At 37.7% G+C, this 21,995-nt stretch overlaps 1 long non-coding RNA gene across 2 annotated transcripts in view; it reads left to right on the top strand.

The window, feature by feature from the left end:
* LOC102164448 overlaps positions 1–13,237 on the top strand; it is a 28,468-nt gene extending 15,231 nt beyond the window's left edge. For both annotated transcript variants that reach the window (XR_301917.2, XR_002342111.1), the window contains exon 3: positions 12,987–13,237. This is a non-coding gene — a long non-coding RNA (uncharacterized LOC102164448). The remainder of the gene's footprint in view (positions 1–12,986) is intronic.

The following is a 21,995-nucleotide window of genomic DNA, read 5'->3' as shown; positions in this document are numbered from 1 at the left end:
CCCACTGAGCAAGGGCAGGGACCGAACCCGCAACCTCATGGTTCCCAGTCGGATTCGTTAACCACTGCGCCACGACGGGAACTCCTAAATAACCTTTTAAAAAGTATAAATATACTATAAATTTTATCTTAACATTTATGCCTTGCAGAAGGTTGCCTTTTTTAACTTCATTGTTAAACTTTCCCATCATCATTTATTTCCTCTCCGCTGTAGGCTATTCTTCACCCTTTGCCCATGACCCCATCCTACTCCCCAACACATACAAAGCAGACACACATGCAGAAACCTGCCTCCCTTCTCTAATATCTAGTGGTGGTGTGATTAATGGTGTTACCATTCTCCTAAGTTCTCAGTCTTAAAATTTTTTTTTGTTACTTCCTCTATCAGTTCTCACAACCAATTATTGATAAGTCTTATAGATTCTCCTCCAAAATACTTCTTTCTTCAATTTATTTCATGTATTACTTCCTTCCTTTCCACTCTATTACACTCAGAATTTTGCCATTGCCTCTCAGTGGGATTCCTTGTTTGTGGCTTGTTTCCGCCAATCATTTACATCACTACTGCCCAGATGTTCTTTCTATAGAACACTCTGCACAACTCATGACACTCTGCAGATAAAGAAAGATCTTCTGCAGTTGTCTCTCTTTGTCTGAAGAATTCTAACCCCCTGACAGTGACATCCATACTCTATTCACCAGCTGCATTTATAAACCCGTCTCCTTTTGTAATTCTTTTAGGTGTTCTACCCTCGAGCCACTAGGCACTACTTTGATCTTAGCCTTCGTTCTCTTACCATTAACACTGTCCCTATGATCTCTCATGTCAAGGTGCCTCCACCTTTCAAGACCTTCCTCCATGATGCCTTCCCCTATGACCTTCTGTCCCTCTTTAATAACCTCTCCAGTTTCCATGTTCTCCCCATCAAGGAACTTTATCAACATTTCTGTTACAGTACTTACTGTCATCTATTTTGAGTTGTAATTGATTACTTGTCTGTCTTTTTCATCGGTCAGTTACTGTCTAACAATGTGCTTTACCAATACCTTGGTTTTTGCCTTGGGTAGAATTTGGGAGCTGATTGTCTATTCTTTTCGCTTATTTAATGCAGAACTCAATCGAATGTAGTCTTTTACTTTCAGTAGAGTCCAGGTATGTGGGCAAAGCCCAATGTAGGTAGAAGTCATAACTCACTTCTCTTAAATCCCACTGTGATATTTTATGTGCATTATAATAATATCCTTTATATTCTCTTCTATTTTTCCTTCTCTCTGCTGTATGCTTTCAGCACTACCTTAAACTGACTTCCTCCCTTGAGCTCCCTTCATCAATATTTTTATGATTTCCATCTCACTTTGCTTATTTATGCTCCTAGTTCTGTGCTATGGTGGATAGCTTAGACTTTTGCTTTCCTGGTCTTATTTTCCCTTTACATAGTTATAGAAACATATTTTTCTTTGGAGAGTGATTAGCCTTAGGAATAAACATGACATAGTTCTAGTGAATCATATTCTAGCCCCATGGCCACAGGGTGTAGCATGGGCCCAATGTGATGGGAATAGGTCCAATGAAACTTCAGCATGGTACTGGAACTTGGATGATTGGAATGAAAAGCCCTCTTGGTGGTGTGATTGCTAAAGTCATGAGATCTAAGCCTGGAGCTATGACTGAATCTCTCTAGCCCTCTAGCAAGACCTAATGTGAATGAAACCATCATAGAGGAAAGCAGATTCAAAAGATAGAGAGAGACCAAATGCTGAGGACACCATTTTAATTAAGCCAATTTGAGCTGAATTTTCTTTCCCTGTAACCACAAGTCTTCTATTCTTAATGTGCCAAATAGAGGTTTCCTCACCAAAGCTACTCCTCTTAACCTTTCTCTCCTTCATTGATTTTAGAAAATTCCCCCTCCACCACTCAGACAATACCCAAGCCTTCTATGAAAGACGTGTTAAAAAAAAAATAAAAGGATAATAATGATGTTTGTATTATTTGGCTTGAGGGTCAAATAAATGTAAAATTCTCGAAAAGTTGAAAAATTGTAACATGTTAATGTTAACTGTGTCATCTTCATCATTGTCATCATTTTTGAGTTACTTATTACAGTGATCTATCTGCTCACACAACTGGGGATTTAGGTCCACTGAAACTTCAACTTCTAGAAACATTTATTCATGTGTTTTTTAAAAAAATTTTGGTTTTTTTTTTTTTTTGGCTGCAGAATCAAACAAACAATGCAGAATGTCCCAGGTCAGGGAGTAAACCCGAACCACAGCAGTGACTCAAGCCACAGCATTGACAATGCTGGATCCTTAACTGCTAGGCCATCAGGGACCTCCTAGAATTTATTTGTGAATTTACTTTTGTTTGGCCATGATATCGTCTTTTAGCATGTAACACATTGCTATTTTCATGAATGACTTTCTATGTGTTTGGCAGTGCATTCCATCTAAGAAAATGTAATACAGAGATTGTGTCTATCAGTTCTGCTCTTGGGAGATGCATACCAAAGAACATCATAGAATACCATTTGTGGCTGTCAAATTGTCTTATGATACTTGTACTGTGAATGTCTATATTCCTTTAAGATGGCTGAGAAGACTTTATTTCATTTTGCAAGTAAAGGAAAGATAAAAAAACATATTTCTGGAGTTACCGTCGTGGCTCAGTGGTTAACAAATCCAACTAGGAACCATGAGGTTCCGGGTTTGATCCCTGGCACTACTCAGTGGGTTAAGGATCCAGCGTTGCCGTGAGCTGTGGTGTAGGTTGCAGATGTGGCTTGGATCCTGCGTTGCTGTGGCTCTGGCGTAGGCTGGCGGCTACAGCTCCGATTCGACCCCTAGACTGGGAACGTGCATATGCTGCGGGAGCAGCCCTAGAAATGGCAAAAAGACAAAAAAAAAAAAAAAAATCCCAAAAAACAACAACAACAAAAAACATATTTCTCAGGGGTAATCAATTAATGAGGACAAGGGGACATTGGTCTGTAGATTTCTAACTTAGGAAAGGAGTAATTGTCTCTTAAAACATGAAATTTAAAAATGTCACTATGAGCCTCGTCTTAGTATAGCATTGTTTTGATTTGGAATTAAGTTCCTTGAGTTCTAATTTTTGCTCCAACACTAATGAGGTGACTGATTCTGAGCAAACCATAGAATCTCTGCTGACCACAGTTTTCTCCACTGTAAAATGAAGTTTATACTTAATATTTAATATGCATTCCAACTTGAAAATTCTCTAAATTCCTTTCAAAAAAGATTTGTCTTGAGCATGTTTCAGAATCATTGTTATCCACAAAACAGAAGAACTGCAGAGGAAAGCTCTGAACTTCTTCCTTTAAGAATGCAGATGATACTCAATTCATAAGGTTCATTTAAAGAAATAAAGAGGAATAGCATGTATAATGCAAAAAAGGTTTAGATCAATTTAGAGTGAGAGCTTAAAGGTGGAAAGTTCAGTTCATTTTAGTAAAACAAAAGCTAATTAAAGTGAGAACTAAGACTCAAATCGGGAAAAAGGTGATGAACTGTACAGTCACACCTCATGGCAAGCGGGAAAAGGGTTTGGTGACTAGGACAGAGGTCACTGAAATTATCATCTTATGCTGGAGGAAGGTGAGGAGAGGCACATTTACTTTTACCAAGAGCTACTACTGCTGCATTTATTAGGCATTGCATATTTGTTTAGAATTGAAAGGACTCTGAGACAGATGAGGATTTTTGCCTGAATCTCCCTCCTGAGGTGCACCCAGGCTATATAACTTGGCAGACATTCCCAGTCAGAGCTCTTTTCTCAGAATTAGCTTTTGAACAAACATACACAGAAGATTCATTTCTTTTGGGTTCATGTTAATTAAATGCAGTCAAAATAAAATCAATTCCCTCTCAAAGGCTTGCTGCCCATCAGAAGAGCTGCAAGAATTAACTTGGACCTAGCAAGTCAAAATTCTTATTCCCTCTTGGTTACCTATATCCAATAGTTCATTAGATAGGTTTAGATTTGTAGAGGTGGATAGGTATACAGAATAGATGTATATGGTTATTGACTGAACTGCGTCCCCTAGAAATCTATATGGTGAACCTTTATCTCCCAATGTGACAGCATTTGGAGTAGAGACTTTCGTGTATTTTAACTCTTCCCTTACATAGAACACTCTTCTTCAAACATATATACTTGGCTCATTTCCTTGCTTTCTCCAAGCCTCCTCAAATCTCACCTTCTCAAAGAGATCAGCTCTGACCACCTGTTAATACCTGTAGACTAAACAACTGAATAATTTTGTCTAAATTGATCCCATTTTTACCATGAATGTCTTCCTCACTCATAGTCTTAAATTATGTGGGTTTGATAAATGTTATATTTTTTCCAATGTATAGTTAAAATGTTTATAGTAGAGTAAACGTATTAAAAGCTGAGTAAAGGTAAGGAATGTTCTATGTATTACCTAAAGTTATCCACATGACCACTAGCAGTGTGCATACTAGATTTCATTGAACAGTACATGAAGGTTTCATGAAGACTCTGCAACACGGAATTCTGAGATGCAGGGCTCTCTGTGACTACTTTGAAGTGTCCTATGGTCCCCCATTCAATATGGAGTAAGTTTCAGTTTATTATTTGTAGTTGAACATATCTCTCCGTATCTTCCTCATAAGTATATTACATCTTATTGAACCCAAAGAGAGTGCATTGTAGTACATCGTAATAGATGTTGACACACCACTTTTGAGTTTATTATATCACCAGACTTCAGTATTTCAAAATTCAAGTGTTTCATTCCAGCTACCAGGTAATTTGACTCTTTCTGATGTGCTTGGCACAACCGCTAAACCCCTTATCTGGCCTGTTGTTTTTATTGTTGAATTGGCCAATCAATCCTAATTACATTCAGCTGTCTGACCCTTTCTAGATTTTTATGCTACAAGGTTCAAATTTAAGAATCTAATCTGGACTTCATGAAATTAAAAATAGCAGATCTGGGAAACAAGAAGCTATGCATATGAATCCACTTGTAATAAAAGAGAAGAAAATAGAGAATGAATAGCTCATGGTATTTGAAAAAAAGGGAGAAGGGCATTGTAGAAAAGGAAAATAATGGAACTAATTTTCACTCATTTGGGTCAATTCCAATTTGAACTTGAATAGGAATTGCCATTTAGAAAGCTAAAATTATATCTGATTTTACCCTCTGAATCATAGTAGTAAGTGCAGTTTAAGCAAGACATTTTTTTTTTATTTTTTATTTATTTATTTATTTATTTTTTTTTGTCTTTTTGCTATTTCTTTGGGCCACTTCTGCGGCATATGGAGGTTCCCAGGCTAGGGGTCTAATCGGAGCTGTAGCCACCAGCCTACGCCAGAGCCACAGCAACGCGGGATCCGAGCTGCGTCTGCAACCTACACCACAGCTCACGGCAACGCCGGATCGTTAACCCACTGAGCAAGGGCAGGGACCGAACCCGCAACCTCATGGTTCCCAGTCGGATTCATTAACCACTGCGCCACGACGGGAACTCCTAAGCAAGACATTTTGATTGTAACAATATAGAAAAAATTGCATTATAAGAAGAGGTCTGTATAAATTTATTAGAAGCATTTAAAAAAATTTAATGGGGACCTGCTGTATAGCACAAGGAACTCTACCGTAAAGATCTAGCCTTTCTACTTTCTATAAATTTTTGTATTAAAGATAAATGAATCTGTTTCAAGGAAATAAGAAACAATTCAAATAAAAAAAATTAAGTTCACTGTAACTGTTTAAAGAAATAGACTGTACTAGAAATGGCCCAAATTTATAATATGTTTCTTTTACTTACTGGCATTTATAAGCATGTATTTTTTTTTTTAGTGTTTACACAACTATCACTGTAATAACTATTTTAATACTGTTATTGGGATTAAACAGGTATAAATAAAATGTTATGCAAAGAATCACCTAATAACCCCAGATAGAATTCCATTATTTCAATCATAAGTGCTGTACTTTTTCCTAGGATAGAAAAACAAAAGAAAATTAGGGGAGTTCCCATCGTTGCTCAGTAGTTAACGAACCTGACTGGCATCGATGAGGATGCAGATTCAATCCCTGGCCTTGTGCAGTGGGTTAAGGATCTGATGTTGCCGTGAGCTGTGGTGTAGGTCGCAGATGCGTCTCAGATCCCGCGTTGCTGTGGCCCTGGTGTAGGCTGGTGGCTACAGCTCTGATTGGACCCTAGCTCGGGAACCTCCATATGCCACAGGTACAGCCCTTAAAAAATAGAGAAAGACAAAAAAAAAAAAAAAAAAAAAAAAAAAAAAAAAAAAGAACTCCTTTATAAATAATGAATGAACATATAATCTACACAAAAACTATGAAGCTCTGAGAAAAATAATCACAATAGCCTAAGATGTCTTAAGATATCCAAGCCATATTTGAGGTCATTATAATGACTTCTGTCTAGCATCCCTCTCTTAGGAGGGCCAGTTCTTCCTACCTTTGTAGAATTTCTCTCCTTCCTCCTGACCCCATCCCCCATGCCACCTGTCACCACATGGTTTGATTTGAAGCTTCCTTTCTTCCCAACCCTGCCTCACAGGCTTTAGTAATGAGTTGGACGTAAATACTTTGCTTTCAAGAAATTTCAGACTAAGGTTAGGGTAAGAAAGAATCAAGAATGGTGGAAAGAATATGTTCTTTTTGATGGTGAATCTCAGATGATCTGAACCTGAGCTTGCTGCCAATAGTCAGATCTCCTATAGCATTGAAATACCTGTCTGTCCTGGGAGAAATTAAGCAATGGCTAACATACAGAAAGAAGCAGAGATCAGAGAGCAAAAGGGCCTGAAGATGTGTGTGAATCCCTTTTTCCAACCACTCTTGCTCTTTGCTTTGTTGTGAATCAATGACTTCTTTATCTCTGCCCAAGTTAGTACAAGTTGAATTTCTTCACTTGAAATCAAGAGCCATAATACACATCGTGTACATCTGTCTAGAAATTTTATGGACATATGTGTACAAATAAGTGTCTAAAAATGGGAGTATGATTGATTAATGCAAGTTAGGTCTGTTCACTAACTTAACATTTTCAGTAAGATTTCAGGCAATTGAGAAAAAAGTGGTTTTAAAAATCTGTTGTACAAAGAAATCCAATATAGCAATTGTGGTAACAAAGTATTTTTTCTTTTACAAAAACAAACTTCTGATCCTTTAGTCAGTGATCCTCTTATCCAAAGTCTAAAAAAATTTTTTTGGACAATAACTATGTTATTTGTAATGGAGTTTGATCTCTCTTTCCATGAAATAACTGGTAGAAAGTTTTCCCTAGTTTTCTGCGCAGGGGCCTGACAATATTTTTCCCAGTTTACATAAATGTAAGTCTCATAAGTAAGATCAGCAGCGTGTCTTGACCCTTCACTTAACAGATTTTTATAATAGCTCTCTGAGTACATGCCCTTTCTTGCATAAGATCAAGGATTGTCTATTTTTAAATAATTTGTGTAACACCATGCTATGTACTATGTACTAGTAGTTAGTAAAAAAAATTTGTTTAATGAATGAATAAATGAAAAATTGGCAGATGCAAGAAAACTCATTTTCTCTTAAAAAGAATGTAAATTCTCTCATCCTACTCCCTCCAACTCCATTTGTAATCCTTTATGAGGCACATTTACTCTACAGTTTATAAATTATACAAATAAACTTTTCCTGTTTTCTATGCTTTTCTCTTGCTATAAAAAACAAAACAGACAAAAAAGAAAAGCAAGAAGAAAGAAAGAAGAAAAAAATAGAACCCATGCTCTACCCTGTGGATTATTTACAGTCTCTCTGGGAGCTGGAAGGAGACACAGTGTGGTAGGATTGATAGATTGGTGAGAGCTGGTGCCAGATGTTGACCACAACAGGTGCATAATAAAATCATCCATTGAGCTCTTCCCTCAGAATTCTAACTGTATTTGCAAATAAGAGAAACATCTGTTTGATATTTCTTTCATTGACAGGCTGCTATAGCTTTTTTTTGTTTTTTGGCGTTCTGTCCTTTCTAGGGCGGCACCCACGGCATGTGGAGTTTCCTAGCCTAGGGATCTAATTGGAGCTGTAGCTTCCGGCTTACACCACAGCCACAGCAACGCTGGATCCCAGCCGCATCTGGGACCTACACCACAGCTCGTGGCAATGCTGGATTCTTAACCCACTGAGTGAGGCCAGGGATCAAACCCGCATCCTCATGGTTCCTTGTCGATTTCGTTAACCACTGAGCCATGATAGGAACTCCTGCTATAGCTTTTTGAACTGTAATTTTTTTTTAAATTGGGGGGATTATTTTTGTGACATTGCAAGAGCTTCATCTAAATGTTCTTCAAAGGCAAAATTCTGCCCATGTTTTGATGTTATTTCACTTACCAAATGGCAGTATTGTTTCTTACATTCCTACCCATCTATCTTTTGTTCAGAGCAAAGCCACAAATGCTTAATAAAAATGGAGCAGCTCTATTTATTATAATTTTAATATTGCCAAAACTGTGCAGCCAGAGTCATGTGTATAGTACTCTTTTTTCGTGCAGCTTTGCTTGTGGTTTCCATGGTTGTGACAGCATTTACGCAGTTCTTGGTGACTAGGATAAGGATGTGTGTGAAACCCATATGAAAAGTAATATCTTATATTTGAATCAGTGGCTTCACCATAACTCTCAGTAGTGCTCTCTAGACAAGCACCATGACTTGACCTTCAAAGATTAAATGCTTCTCTCTCCATCTTTTCAGTTTTGATGTCTCTGAGCAATATACTGTGGAAAGAAGTGAGCAGCAATATAATGGCATATCACTTAGTTTGTCCAGTAGAATGAATGGATGAATGGAGATCTTTCCAAGAATTCACAGTGTATAGACCAGTGCAGAAGAATGAATCACCAGGCCCTTGTGGATGGCAGTATAATATAGCAGGCACCAGCAGAGTACTGTCAGGAAGTGGGAGAGAAAGAAAAAAAGAGGCTCATTGTAGAGAAGAAATGGGCTCCACCTAACAGAGGAAACCGTGATGCATCTCTCATATTTCTTTTTTTTTTTTTTTTTTTTTTTTGTCTTTTTGCTATTTCTTTGGGCCGCTCCCGCGGCATGTGGAGGTTCCCAGGCTAGGGGTCCAATCAGAGCTGTAGCCACCGGCCTACGCCAGAGCCACAGCAACGCGGGATCCGAGCCGCGTCTGCAACCCATACCACAGCTCACGGCAACGCCGGATCGTTAACCCACTGAGCAAGGGCAAGGACCGAACCCGCAACCTCATGGTTCCTAGTCGGATTCGTTAACCACTGCGCCACGACGGGAACTCCCATCTCTCATATTTCTAAGAAAAGCAATTTCATATAATTCCCAAAGTCCAATGCTATACTCCCTTACCTTAGCTTGATCAGGATGTGTTATATATGGTCAATAGAGCCTTGTTTAAAACACATCTTATCCCACACTTTGAAGCATAAAGAAAATGAGTTTTAAGAGTTGTGGGAGGTGCATTGTCTTTAACATTTCAGGTCATAAGTTCTTAACCTGATGGTAATGTAGAAAAGTCTGGGTTATTTCAAAGTTAGTGGAGAAGAGCCTGTAACATAAATGGTAAGTTGATGAGCTAGGGAAACAACTTGAATTTGCCTCCTTAAGATTTTTTAAGATTTCCTTCCATTTCCCATACTGGTCTCCAGTGAAAAGTCTTTGTGTCGGCCCACTTGGCTCCCAGCTAGGGATCCTTGAGCTAAAATCTAGGTTTGGGCTTTATGAGTTGTGAATCCCTTCATGAGACATTCAGAAGTTAAAATGAAAGAATATGTGTGCTGTTGAGCATATTTATGAAAAGGTTTTCATAGCTTTAAGCAAATTGTCAGGAAAAAAAAAAAGGTTAAAATAACTACCAAAAATTACCTTTCATTTTTTTTTTTTTGCCTTCAGCAGTAAAGTAACTTTGTATAGTTCTCTTTTTCCTTTGATACTTTCTCAGGAAAGGACTTCATATTTGTCATTAACACTTTATGTGAATATTAATGTCTTACTTCTCAGAAATAGTTGCTCTTTTCTGTTTTGTTTCTGATCGTGGACCTAAAAATGTCATTGCTTATTTGACTGTCAAGCTTTAGGATGTGAGAGAGGTGGTCTTTTGGGTGAGAAATTTTTCTAGATTGATTGAAATCCTACAGCTAGGAGTTCCCGTCGTGGCGCAGTGGTTAACAAATCCGACTAGGAACCATGAGGTTGCGGGTTCGGTCCTTGCCCTTGCTCAGTGGGTTAACGATCCGGCGTTGCCGTGAGCTGTGGTGTAGGTTGCAGACGCGGCTCGGATCCCACGTTGCTGTGGCTCTGGCGTAGGCTGGCGGCTACAGCTCCGATTCAACCCCTAGCCTGGGAACCTCCATATGCCGCAGGAGCGGCCCAAGAAATGACAAAAAAAAAAAAAAAAAAAAAAGAAATCCTACATCTATATTCTAAGAGACTATAGAATTTATAAAATGCACACAATTCTGTTTTTCCTGGGATGTTGAGAAAGCATTTTGGTGTGGTGAAAAAGTACTGACTTGGAGCTGGCTTTCTTTCCTGGATCCACCAATTCCTGGTAGTGAGACTGTGGGTAATATGGTTACTCCCTTTGAGTTTCACTGTCATCATCTATAAAAGTGAAGCTAACAATACTTCTATCACAGGATTGTGAGCATTAGTAGTAATTTATGCAGTATGCCTTACCACTCAATGGATGGTTGCCACAACTGATGGAGAAAAAAAGGCTACAACAGAGATAGTAATAATCTTTAATAATCTTTTATATACATTTTCTTGTTTAAACATCACAATAACACTATCTTTACTCCTGTTTCACAGAGGAAAAACTGAGGCAAAAGTGGCTTAGTGACTTGCTAAAGGCACTCTGCTATTGGTGGAGCAGGTAAAATCAGTGAGCAGTCTCCAGAGCCCACCCTTAGCCTCCAGCCCAAACTACCAACCCTGGTTATAACCACAGATATGGGAGTGGGGTGTATACATTTGAGAATCTTTAACTTTGATAATATTTGATTTTGTGTTGTTGTGATGTCTAGAAACGTAAACCCGTAGAATTTCACTAATATGTTCAACATTATCTTATTTACAAGTTTTGCCCTGATGTTAAAACTGGATTTTCCCCTTAATGCTTGCTTTCCAGTTTAGTGAATGAAAAAACCCCAAAAACTGGAGTTCCTCTCATGACACAGCGGTTAACTAACCCAACTAGTATCCATGAGGACATGGGTTTGATCCCTGGCCTTGCTCAGTGGGATAAGGATCCCACGTTGCTGTAGTGGTGGCATAGGCCAGTGGCTACAGCTCAGATGCGACCCCTAGCCTGGGAACCTCCATAAGTCGCAGGGCCAAAAAAAAAAACCCAAAAACCAACTTATTTTAAGTCTTTTATGCCCAGGTATTATACCTGGCTCACTAGCCTTGAAGAGCTCACAGTCTGGATGAAGAAAGGCATACAGACACACATAATTTAAATACACATATAGTAGGGGGGAAACATGGATGTGTCTGGGTTGCTAAGGGAATATGGGAGGGGGGTCTTTGACAAAACTGGGGAAACAAGAGTTCCTCCAAGAGGAGATGACCATAGTAAGTCTTGATGAGTAGGCAAGAACCAGCCAGACTAAGGAAAGTGGAGAGTGGGTATGGTACCTAGCAGAAGGAATACCAAGAGCAAAAGCATGGAGGCAGACAACAGCGTGGGGCTTGGGAGGTGAGGGGGTAGCAGGCAGAACTGCAGGCAATTGGGCTCTATCAGACCGGCAGACGTGGGGCACACAGGCAGGTGGGACTCAGACGAGGGACTCCCACATACCCTCTCATTGAATGGTCTGGTTGTTGGCTGTTATTCTGTAGGTAATATGAAAGTTAAGAACAAGTAAGGAGGGAAATGGTGAGACTTCCCTCTAGCTCCACTGTGGAGCATGGAGAGGAGATGGCTTTTATCAACCAGTATCACTTACTATTTTTTCCTTTTTCTCTCTCCCTGCCTTTTGTTTCTACAAACCAATGGGGGAGACGAGAATTTAATAACTAAATGTGGTAACTTATGATAGCTTCTTCCCCTTCCATTCTTTTTTCAATCCTTCTGTATGTTTAATCTGATTTATTCAAACTTCATTTTGTAGTTATGTTTGAGGGAGTCTCATTCTTTGACTAACCCTGGAGTCCTGGCTTATGTAAACTTAGGGTCCTGGGCTTTATCAGATATTCTGTTGGAATTCTCCCAGAAATAGAATAAGTATCCCTAAATCCCAAATCTGAAAATTGTCTGTATTGTTTGCAGTAGAGCCTAAAAAAATATTGAAGCCAAAAAACTTGAGAGTAATGTGAGTAGATAAGAGAATCTGCTTTTCATAAATAGAAAGGCTGTGTTCCCAAGAGTGAAGGTGAAAGGGCCAGTTTATACATAAAGCTGATAGCTAGTGAAGCTCACAGTTGGCTTCTCAGTTGTCTTTCTTAATTCATGAGGGCACACATGGAAATTCATCTCCATGGCACAGTTTACTTCTGCATAGCGGAGCAGTGATTCTCAAGGAGGAGGAAGGGTACAATCCAAACCAGCTCTAGGCCTTTTTCAAACAGAATTTTATGAACCTTTTCCTTGGTCAGTATCCCACACCTCACTCCCCCCATTCAAAGTTATTGCCAAAATAAGTTATAATTACTGATAGGAATGGTCACATCCTTTAGGTGTATCAGGTTAAATAAAAAGTTGAGAACAACTGTCGATATCCTCTGGTGGTGTATGCTATTTGCTGTTGGGTGCAGGGAAAACTAGCAGAAACCAGGCATGATTATGCAAAGCTGGCAGCCTTGTTTTTCCCAGTGCCCCACTGTCAGAGGTGTTTTTCTTTTTTGACAAAGAAGTAGTGACTTAGAGTAGGTCATAAATCAAAGGCTGTTCTCTTACTTTTACTAGTGTTCAGCAGGCAAAGACTATGTCTTATTTATCTTTTTATTCCTACAGCCTCGCATAGTGCCTGGTATGGAACAGTTGCCCAACAAATGAACTGCAAATGAATGAGAAACGATCCTGAGAGAGTAGTGAGCAAAGAGGCGAAGATTTTATAAACTTCTAATTATTTAAAGCACTGTGTTTTCCTACCCAAATGTTTTAATTAGGCCTTTTATACATTAAGCATTTGGCTTATTTGGTAATTATTGTTCTGTTACGTCACACTTAGAAAACCTAGCATTATGAATAAAACTAATTCGAGGCCTCTCAGCAACTGTTGATTTTCAATACTTTTTTTCCCCTACAACAAATAATACTCTTCAGGGCACATTTTCCCCACCATGGGTTTTTTAAATTTATCTTGATGAACTAAACAGGAATAATTTGACAGTGAAAACATTTAAATCATGCACTTTAGTGCAATTCCCAGAGCTAGACAAGACAGGCCACTGTGATTGAAGCAATGGATTGAATCTCCACTGCCAGATGGCAGTTGAAATATAACGGGGCTTACAGCCATCAGCCACAGCTAGAGGTTTGCACGCAAAGGGTAAGCCTTTCAGTGCTGGAAATGGAAAGCTGGGTGGTTACTTGAAATTCTTGCATTGTTCCTAGTGGCTTATAAAGACTAAATGAAAACTCCATCCATGCACATTCTGTTTAGTATAGCATTTGTAATGGATCTGTGTAAATGTACTGCCTGCATCCTGGGTACTACTGCTATTTTCCTATATATGCTGTGTTTGATTTTTAAACACATACTTCTGAAATAAGAGCCAGCATTATCTCTCCCTATGATGTTTACATGATTTTGTTTAAGTCATTCTTTAAAAACACACAATCAGTAAGAAATGGCTTCCCACATCCTCAAAGCTTTTTAAGCATGGGTTTTCAAATTTTTCTCTAAAGACTGATTTATTTTCTTCTTTTGCTATATGGTACAATTAGTTCAAGGCAAAAGTACTTTGAATTTCTTTCTCATGTCAGAGTAGCCCTGAAATAATATAATATTTGATAGAATTAAGCTGTTCTCCATGTTTCCATAACTTCTCTTAGAGAATGCATCTGGATCCATTCAACCATGTTCAATGTTTTTAAATGCCAAATGAGAGTTTCAGAAGAGCCCCTTGAGGAAGAAGAGATGACATTTGCCGGGCTCTGCTAATATCAACTCAGGAAGAAGAATATATCTGGCAACACATTTATCCTGATAAACATGATGATAGGAAAATTTTTGTTTAAGCAGTGGCAGCATGTATTTACTGCTACATCTGTATACAGGCTGTCAGGTCGCATAAAACAGGCCGTAATAGAAGACAGTTGCAGGGAATAGGTTATGTAATGAGATCAAGCCAATGAAAGTCTGGCATCCAGCTGTAATTCTACTAACAGTGTGAGAGTCTGCTCATCCACCCAAGTCAAGGATTTTTTTTTTTTTTTTCTTTTTGGTCACTGTTCATGAAATCACATTGTTATCCCCTTCAGCTGGTCAATGAGCTGCTAGAAAGAAGAATAAATGTATAAAAAATGGGAGGAGAAGGAGAAAGGCCTCTGGCTATAGGATTTGTGGCTGGAGAATTCAAGATTTTTATGCAGGTAAATTTCCTAAATAGAAAAGGACCACAGAGTCTTGAGCTATTCAGAAATAAATATGCTGTTCTAAGTTTATGATGTTCACAAAACCCGATAGTATTATAACTCTCATTCTCACAAATATAGGACACCAGTCTTTAGAACAGCCTGAAAAATCATTCAAATGAGGGAAATAGCAAAAACTACTGAAGCAAGGATTCCTTAAGTATAAGTTAGTAGGGTTTCAATCACTTTAGTTTTACAATTTGAGATTATTAAGGCTAATATATAGGTGCCTGCCAGCATAGCTACCATTAAGAATCTATCAGTATTTCCATTATAAATCCCATTTTTCAGGGGTTAATAACTTGGTCATAAAAATTCACTGCAGGCTGAAATCAAGTCTTGAGGGAAAACCTCTTTCCTTAATCCTAACAGAAGAGTTTGTTCATGTTTCTGATGCTAAGATAGAGACCTGAAAAGGCAGAATATGTATAAGCTTTCATGTTTGAAAATTTAGCACCAATCCTGGTGCTGTAAGATATGGTGATATGTGTTGGTATTTTATTTATTCGTTGCCTGCTTTTTTTCTTCACCTGTCTCCTTTCTTTTTTATATCTTGGTCCTAGGTGGAAGTTGATCCTTCTAAAATGATCAACATATGGATCTTGCTCAGTGAAGAAAAAGCCAGAAAGTCAGAGTTGTATATAGATTTAGAAAAAAAACAATCTCCAAACTCCTCTTCTTTTTTTAAATTAAAAAATTTTTATTTTTAATGATTTTTATTTTTCTATGATAGTTGGTTTACAGTGTTCTGTCAATTTTCTACTGTACAGCAGAGTGACCCAGTCACACATACATATAAATATATACATTCTTTTTCTCACATTATCCTTCACCTTGCTCCATCAAAGTGACTAGATACAGTTCCCAGTGCTATAAATCCAAGCTCCTTTTCCTTCTGATTCTCTGTAATCTTTTCAGCACTGAAATGTTCTGTGTGGAAACATTATAAAGTTACTTCAATAAGTAGGGAAAGCTATAAGCTCTTATTTTGTGGCTAGGTAAGGAAATTTATCTATCACCTCATATTTTTGACCCAGAAAAATACTTATCAGCTTTCTCTACATTTATCAAATGCATAATGTCTTCAAAGGGGGGGTCATATTAATGTAGTAAAACTATAAAGGAATTAAACAATTCAGAATTTTCTCTTGTCTAAGATCTTTTAGATGTACCTTAATTTCTTTCAGGGCCCAACTCTCTGGGCATATTCTGATAGGCCAAAGCTAGTCCACTTTTGGGTCAGACTTTTTTTTCTGCAGTTATGTACAACTAAGAGTCCCTCTTCTCTTTCTGGGTGAAAAATAGTCAGTGTACCCTTCATCATAGACCACCAAACTATTCAAAATGTTGTGAAACTACTTTCCATGAAGGTTTAAAGGCAATGAATAGAAAGGAAAAGTCTCAGATTTAACTATGAGAAATCAGGGTAGGATAATCCCAATATTCTATATTATTTAAATTAACTTGGTGGAAGAATTAAGGAATTGCTGGGATTATACTGATTTCTAGAAGCATAAACATTCTCAATTCCAACTCAAAGCTTTCCATTGCTGTACATAAAATTTTTACCTGTGTACTCCTATCATCTTCTCCTTCCAGTGCCTGGTCCTGACTTATAAATTTCTTTCTTTTGTTTGTTTGCATATTTAATGCTGTTGTGTTTCACCTGGCTCCCTAGACACTTTCTAGCTAACCTGGGAGGCCTCCCTCAGGTTTCAGACATTGAGGGATCTAGTGTGCCTTGCTGCCCCCTACTGGTGACCAAAGCCTGTTGGAACTGGGTCTTCAAGATGACCTTAGGTTTGTTTAAATTAATGCCAATATTTGAGAGATATATCATATGGAAGCTTTTTATAAAGTTTAAAAAAATTTATAAATACTATGTAGTGATTTTTATTACTTTATAATTAGTGGCTTTGTTTTTTAAATGTTTATTTTGATTTATTCTTTCATAAATTTATAAGGGATTTCTTCATTTCATGATCTTTTTCTAAAATTGGCACTACATTACTGAAAGTGCAAGGCAAAGTTTTATTCCAGAATTGCACAAATATTTTATTTTTTTTCACATTTAAATCAAATAATTGATTTCTTATAACTTTGAATGTAGTTCTTTCTCTAAATTGAAAACATACATATTAGATTTGCATACTGCTTCCTCAAAAGAGGTTTATTTTTTGTTTTATTTTGTTTTGTTTCAGTGGTGTATTAATTCGTTTGGGCTACCATAGCAAAAGGTCATGGACTGGATGGCTTAAACACAGAAGTTTATTCTCACAATTCTGGAGGCTAGAAGTCCCAGATCGAGATCCATCAGGGTCAGTTTCTGGTGATAACTCTCTTCCCAGCTTAATGTCTTTAAATGGCTGGGAAAGAGAGAAAGAGTAATGGTGCTTTTTCTGTTCTAGTAAGGGAACCAGCCCTATTGGGTTAGGACTCCATCCTATGACCTCATTTAACCTCTGTCACCTCCTCACATTTTTAAATGCAGTTACAGAGGGGGTTAGGGCTTCAACATATGACTTTAGAGGTGGGAGACAAAAAGAACAAACGTTGAATGTGAATTTTAATACTCCAACTAATGTTCAATTAATCAAATTATTATTATTATTATTTCAAAATCACGTACCACAGGCTGAGACTAAGTGAGAATGGGATTGGTATTAGGATAATAAGGCATGATCCTCACCATGGTAAACTGATAACACAGCTGAGAAAATGAATTAAAATCAGACTAAAACAAGGAAAAACAATAAAAGTACCAAGTACTGAATCATCACCCTGGCTTTAATTTCAAAAGAAGTTGTATGTACAGGCTGGAATAACCAGAGAAATCTTCTAAGAAGAAATTGTATTTAGCCTCCTACTGAAGGATGACTAGGGTATTTTATTAGTTTCTGTGGAGGGGTAAAAGGAAGAATGTTTTCACACAAGGAGGGCACTAGGTTCAGAATGAATACAAAATAGGTAACACCCTTTAAGGAACCTGGCCTGTCAGAGACGACATTTAAAGCCCGTCTGTAATGAAGTGTTATTGTTTAATATTCCCCGAGTATCCATAGAGTGCTGATTTGGAATATACATGACATGGTCTTTGTTCTTTGGAAGTTTGCAATCAAAGACCATAAATACTCATGTCTGACAACTGGTGCTTTTAGAATTGTCTCAAATAACCTGATTATTTTTCACCAGACTTCTGCTCCTAACTAAAACAGTGGGTTATGTGTCTTGGGCTGAAGCATGTCACAAAGATTCACTGATGTTGGACTTAAAAAACAGAACTCTTCTTTCCTTTGTTTCTTCCTTTATTTGACTCCCATCCTCACCCCTGTGGGTCCAAAACAACTTCGGAGCAACCACAGGAGCCCTGAGCCAATCTAGAGGGCAAGGGTTTGGAAACAGTTTGGTTTGAAAACCCTAATAGCTAATGCTTTCTGTGGCTTCTCTGTCAGTTCCACTCAAGAGTTCATTTATTTATTTCTCCAACCAGAGGGAAAACAAGACTGAAAACACCAGTTCATAACACTAAATTATGAATGTTAAACACACACAGCTCTACCTACCAGCAACACCTATGGGCAGAGCCTGCCATACTGTGGACACTGACGTATTTCTAAGTATGCCATCTCTGATCATAAAATACCCTGGGTCGACAAATAAAAACAGAAAATATCACCATGATCAAAATGAGTCTATAATCTAAACTGAATTTTCTACCACCATTGGGCAAAAGGTTGTTTAAAAAAGTTGTGATATAAATCATGTTTCCTTTTGCAGGATCTGGTAGGAAGGAAGAATTGTGTGGTTGAAATTTGCCTTTGAATTTGTCTCTAATTTCAAAGTCATTTTCCTCCCTCTATGAATCCTTTTCCCAGCCTAGGTTATTTCATTTCCCTTTCGCCACTTTCTCCCATTAATCAAAGGAAACTGGTATCAGTTATGTAAAACCTGGTATGAACTTAAGTCATGATGTTATCTCTCTTCCGGTGATTTATATTTTTGGATTTATTTATAATTCTGGAATAAATGCCTTTGTCTCCTATAAAAAAAGCTTGAGGCATGAGCACAGTAAAGAGAAGTGATTTGGAGTTGAGGGGACTTTCTGTTGCTCTCGAAATTACACAGAAAGCAAGCAGTCAACCTTATTGAGAAGATTGGTATCTAAATTGCAGAATTATCTCAACTAGTTAGGGATTTATATAAAATGCAAGGTCAGAATTACAATTAAGGGACATATGGCTTAAGTATTTTGGAGATGAGTAAATGAAACTAATATTTATTGAGTATCTAATATATGCCAGGCTTCCTCATGTTTCTTTACCTTATTTAAAGCTGCCAGCAATTCTGTAAACGCTTCACCCTATTTTACCATCAAGGAAACAAAGTTCTGCAGGTTAAGTAAATTTCACACATATCCTGCAGCTAGCAAATAATGAAGCCATGTCTCTCTGGCTTCAAAGTCCATTATCTTGGTGCAGGAAAGAGAAAAATTGTCAAAGTACATGAAATTTAAACATATGCTTTTTTTTGTTCTATTAAAATTTTGCTTTGAATTTCAATTTTGAGTTAAACTCCTTTAATCACAGGATGGCATGTACTTTGCATCATACCACCTCACTGGTTTTTAGTATGCAGAACTAGGATAAATTGCCTTCAAAAGTATTTTCAGTTTATATCTGCCATCAGAAACTGTCAATATAAGAGGACGGTGAGGCCATAATGCAGAAATTATAAGGTTATCCAAGAATGGCCTCTTGTATAGTTGGCACATGTTACTCTCCAACTAACTTCCAGATATGAATCAGTCTTTCTTTCTGTCTGTCTGTCTGTCTGTCTGTCTTTTTAGGGCCGCATAGGTGGCACAGAAAGTTCCCAGGCTAGGGGTTGAATTGGAGCTATATCTGCCAGCCTCTGCCATAGTCACAGCAATGCCAGATCCAAGCCACATCTGCAACCTATACCATAGCTCATGGCAATGCCGCATCCTTAACCTACTGAATGAGGCCAGGGATCAAACCCCCATTCTCATGGATACTAGTCGGGTTCATTTCCGCTGAGCCACAATGGGAACTCCTAGATACAAATATTTCTGTATTAATTAAGAGCAAATCAGCCAAAGTCTACCTACACAATCATGTAGGTGGAGTAATCATCTATCTTGAGCCAAAAATTTGTACGCATCAATGGACAGAATATTTGAAAGTATAGCTATGCCACTATATCTAGAATACATAGTTTATTAAGGATTAGGGAATTAATATTATATTTCTTCTCAAATAAATTTAACTGCAGATTCACTTGAGAATGTGTTTTAATGCTTTACTGAATGAATCTATCCACTTTAAAATATTTTTGAGAAAAAAAAAAACAAAAATTATGTGGTAAATAGAAACTATTACTTTACTATCAATTTGTAGAATAAAAACCGACCTAGCAACTTATTTGCCAAATTCATTGTCTCAGGAAATACATAGACCCTCTTTGAATCCTTTGCAGTAAAAATGCCTAGGCACTGTAATGAAGAGAATTAAAAATAAATCTTGTGAAGGTCAACAAATACACTGGCTTGTTTTTTGAAACAGAGCCATGCATATGCACTAAGGCCAGTATGACAATCCATTTTTTGTTCAAGGAAGCCTATTTTGTGTATCATTTTCCAAAAATTTTAAAATATTAAGTGCGATTGTATTTTCAAACTTTTTAAGAACTTACAGCAATGTGAATAATAATAATAAAGTGTGCTGACTAAAAAATGTGTTTTAGGTGTATGCTTTAAAGTGCATTATTACTTTTTCATCGGAAATATTAATCTTCAAAAACAGTAAAAAGTATATTGTTAACTCTTATTCTAATATGAAGATAATACAGGCTCTTGGCCTCACCTATTTTCCCTCTGGTTACCTATCCTTGAGTAATCCTCTCTGCTTGTGATTATAACCAGAGATTGGATAGGAAAATAAAAGGGTATAGGAATTTACTCAGGGGTTAATCTGTCCTTGCATATGATCGTGGTGGAGAAAGAAGTTGAAAAAGGTCCATGATGTGGTACTTGGGTTTTCTAAGGGTTCATTTATATACTATTTATATTCCCAGTTTGGCATAAATAAAATTGAGGCTCTGGCACTGTAATTTATAAAATTGATCCATGGTACTATAAAAGTTGATTTCATAAAAAATGTATTTTAAAATGTCATGACAAAATATTCTAGCTGTCTTTAAAAAATAGATTTTGACTGATTTGGAAGTGCCCAGGTCACTTTAAAGATAATCTTTAATAGTCTGTGGAAAGTAATGCTTATAACAGCTTGAAACTCAAAAGAAAGGGAACTCAGGGAGAATCATGGTCAATAATTTCCAAGGTAACATGGACACATACTGTGTCCATGAAGGAAGCCTTCATCTCATTTCTAACTGCCATGTTCTCTCAAGGAAGAAAATAATGTGTTCTTCGCAGAAAAAAATACAGAGAAGGAAGTGTAGGAAAAATGTACTTTGAGATGTACTTAATTGAAGTGCTCATGAGGGAATTTAATGCTTTTTTGCCAATAACTTGTATATAGATAGGTTGAGAGGATTTTCAACTTCCTTTAGAAAGCCTTCCCAAACTAGGATACATTTACTGAGAAAACAACAATTGTTTTGGCATTTTAAAAACATTAAAAATATTTTATGTGAGGTTTTTTTTTTTTTTTTTTAATTTTCTTTTTTTAGTGCTGCACCCGCAGCATATGTAGGTTCCCAGGCTAGGGGTCTAATCAGAGCTACAGCTCCAGCCTACACCACAGCCACAGCAATGTGGGATCTAAGCTGCGTTTGTAGCCTACACCACAGCTCAGGCAACGCAGGATCCTTAACCCACTGAGCAAGGCCAGGGATTGAACCTGCAACATCATGGTTCCTAGTTGGATTCGTTTCCACTGTGCCACAACGGGAACTCCTATGTGAGTTATTTTTTACTTAGCACAGTAGAAGAAAATCAAGCTTAACTAATCAGTATGTAGTCACATTAAAAGTGGTTGTGAGGAGGGCACTTCGATGGCCTCCATAGCCACTAGAAGGTAACAAGCTGAAATGGAGAGGGAGGGAGCAGGCTGTGTAAACTCTCTTGTGCTATGGTGCAGTTTGTGTGGACTGAATAGCTGAGAGATCCAACAGAGAGAAAGAATGAAAAGAGGTAGAAACAGGGGAAACTTGGAAAGCTGTTGTGACAAAGTCTAGGATAAGAAGCCAGATCCCTGGGGTGGGTATCTGGTCATGACACAGAGAACAGCATGTCATTAAGAATTTGATCAGGATTGAATAACTTCTGGCAATTTACCTACAAAGTGACTCTTGCAGCCAGGACCACGGTACTCTTGCATGAACCACTGAGAAATCTCATTA

This window comes from Sus scrofa, chromosome 2 (assembly GCF_000003025.6).
Source record: "Sus scrofa isolate TJ Tabasco breed Duroc chromosome 2, Sscrofa11.1, whole genome shotgun sequence".
Taxonomy (NCBI): domain Eukaryota; kingdom Metazoa; phylum Chordata; class Mammalia; order Artiodactyla; family Suidae; genus Sus; species Sus scrofa.
The sequence above is the reverse complement of the archived record's forward strand: the minus strand, read 5'-3'. Positions and strand labels throughout refer to the sequence as shown.